At 36.7% G+C, this 3,141-nt stretch overlaps 1 pseudogene; it reads left to right on the plus strand.

Annotated features, from left to right (window-relative positions):
• The first annotated feature begins 1,316 nt into the window (after positions 1-1,316).
• Positions 1,317-2,067, plus strand: LOC109677493 (UDP-N-acetylglucosamine transporter pseudogene; annotated as a pseudogene).
• Positions 2,068-3,141: the final 1,074 nt, after the last annotated feature.

Below are 3,141 nucleotides of genomic sequence, written 5' to 3' on the forward strand. Positions count from 1 at the left end.
CCGAGCTACATCCCAGCCCAGGGATTTTTTTTGGTTTTCTTTATGTATTGTTTTGTATTATTTTGTTTTTTGAGACAAGATCCTCCTATGTAGCCCAGGCTGGCTTCAAACTCACAATCCTCTTGACTCAGCCTCTCAGATATTGGTAAGTTTTTCTTACAAATAAACATGTACCAACATTCCTGTGCCAGAGTTGTTTTTGTTAAGTTTTTGTATTCAACATTAAAATTTTTCATTTATTTAAATAAATACACTATCTTATCAATATTTTCTGAAAATATTGACTATTTCAGGACCTTCACATTGACAGAATTTTCACATCTTTGAATATGAAACATGAAATGTTACCATTTAACTTTTTGCAAGGACACTGAACTTGTCTCCACCTCCACCCAGAAATTCTGCTCATGGCTGCTTCTAGACCATATATTTTCATAGACTCATTTCACATTTGAACTTCTATCTAGCCCTCAAATATCTTTTAACATACAATGATCTTCCTTCCTTCATCTTTGACAATGCCAAGAAAAGGAGGTGATTTTTTTTACCATAGAGTAGGTACAATATTTGTTTAGTCAATGTACTTATATGACCTGTGATCATAGTCCATAAACAAAGCCCAAAAAAGAGACAAAAAAAATTTCCTTATATCCAAAAAACCAAAATAAAATAAAACTCAATTAACACAGGGTAACACATTTAGCATTTGTTAGCTTCAGGAACTAACACATATTATATAATTAATTTATATATACAAATATATGTAAATAATTAGTAATGTATATTACATATATGCATACATACTAACAGTGAGATAGAGACAGATATATAGAGAGAGTTATTGAAGTTTATACCATATTTCAGATTAAAACTTCTGGGTAGGATAAGATCTGTAAAATATAGCATATTTAAGAGATTTATCCAAGCTGAGAGTCAAAAACTTTTATCTGTAGTCCTAGCTACTTGCGAAGCTAAAATCGGGAGGACTGTGTTTCTAGGTCCTCCCAAGACTAGTGGTGTCACTGAAGCAGTTGATGTCCTGCTTTGCAAGTGTGAAGTCCTAAGTTCCAACCTTAGTCTGACCAAAAACAAAAAAAAAAATTACCCAAGTTCCCAGAACTCATAAATTATAGTTCAGGATATGAACGTGGGCTGCATGGCTTAAGATTTCTTGCACTTGAGTCTGGCGGCCGCTCTGCCCTCCGCCCAGGAGCCCTGGGGCCCCGCTCGGCCTGCAAGCCTGGGGCTGGGACTGGGGCGGGGACGGGACCGGGACCGGGACCGCTGCCCCCAGCGAGGACCTGGTGCTCAGCAAGCCTGTGGCAAATGAAGATAAAACAATGTCTGCCAACCTAAAATACCTTTCCTTGGGGATTTTGGTCTTTCAGACTAACAGTTTGGTCATAACCATGGGTTACTCTAGGACCTTAAAAGAGGAGGGGCCTCTTTATCTGTCTTCCACAGCAGTGGTTGTGGCTGAGCTTTTGAAGATAATGGCCTGCATCCTGTTAGTCTACAGGGACAGTAAGTGTAGTCTGAGAGCACTGAATCGAGTACTCCATGATGAAATCCTGAATAAACCTATGGAAACCCTCAAATTCGCTATTCCATCTGGGGTATATACTCTTCAGATCAATTTACTCTATGTGGCACTGTCAAATCTAGATGCAGATACTTATCAGTTCACATATCAGTTGAAAATTCTCACAACAGCATTATTTTCTGTGTCTATGCTTAGTAAAAACCTGGGCGTGTACCAGTGGCTCTCCCTGGTAATTCTGATGACAGGAGTTGCTTTTGTACAGTGGCCTTCAGATTCACAGGAGTTTGATTCTAAGGAACTATCAGCTGGCTCTCAGTTTGTAGGCCTCATGGCAGTTCTCATAGCATGTTTTCAAGTGGCTTTGCTAGAGTTTATTTTGAGAAAATTTTAAAAGAAACAAAGCAGTCGGTGTGGATAACAAACATTCAGCTTGGTTTCTTTGGGAGTATATTTGGATTAATGGGCGTATATGTTTATGATGGAGAATTGGTATCAAAGAATGGATTTTTTCAGGGATATAACCACCTGACATAGATAATTGCTGTTCTTCAGGCACTTGGAGGCCTTGTGATAGCTGCTGTAATTAAATATGCAGATAATATTTTGAAGGGCTTTGCAACCTCCTTATCCATAATATTATCAACACTGATCTTCTACTTTTGGCTACAAGACTTTGTGCCAACCAGTGTCTTTTTCCTTGGAGCCATCCTTGTAGTAGCAGCTAATTTCTTACATGGTTAGGATCTCAAACCTATAGGAAATCCCACTAAAGCATAGTCATGTACTGTCTTTAACTGGCTTTTCATGATGTGCAACTAGGATTCTCAACATTAATCTTTCACAGAGCACTTCCACAGATTCTGTGAAGATATCGTCATACTGAATCTGATGATACTGTTGAAATGTATGAAAATACACAGGCTTAAGGATAAAGTATGTGTATTATATATGTAACAAAACACATTACACCCACAAATCAAAACTTGAACTGCTTTCCAGGGGTTAGAATTAGAAAGAATGTCAGGAGGAAGCTTGAAGTTAACAAGAGTTTACCTTTTGATTACTGTAGACATGTTCTATGCACTCTTTTCAAGAGCACATAATGTCACATATCAATTCTTGCAAATTAGGTCTATTTAATCTTATTAAATTTTTATTAGTCTTTATGTACAGATAATCAAATCACATGGAATACAAAAATTATAATTACCTATAAAACTGAAAAATAGAAATATCATTTGAAAAAACATTTTCATGTAGCTGAGATTTTTATATTTATACAAAAGATTACTAAACAAAGGACTGCTAAATGTTATTTAATTGCATAAAATTTGATAGTATTCTGGTCTGATTTGTTGGGGAACAAAATTCATATTTAAATTTAGTATCAGGAGACCTCTATTTCTCATGTACATCTTCAGACCTGTTAGTGCTTCAGGACAGCTGAAAGCAGTCCAGGTTGTCCTGTTCTGGGTAGGAGGCAGTGACATTTACACTAATGAACTTTCAACCTTCATCTCTTCATCATGCTTTTCTATACATCAGGCAAATCCTTAATGTTACTTTAAGTTACATTTGTGTGTGGTTGCCATTAAAGT

This window comes from Castor canadensis, chromosome 3 (assembly GCF_047511655.1).
Source record: "Castor canadensis chromosome 3, mCasCan1.hap1v2, whole genome shotgun sequence".
Classification (NCBI taxonomy): domain Eukaryota; kingdom Metazoa; phylum Chordata; class Mammalia; order Rodentia; family Castoridae; genus Castor; species Castor canadensis.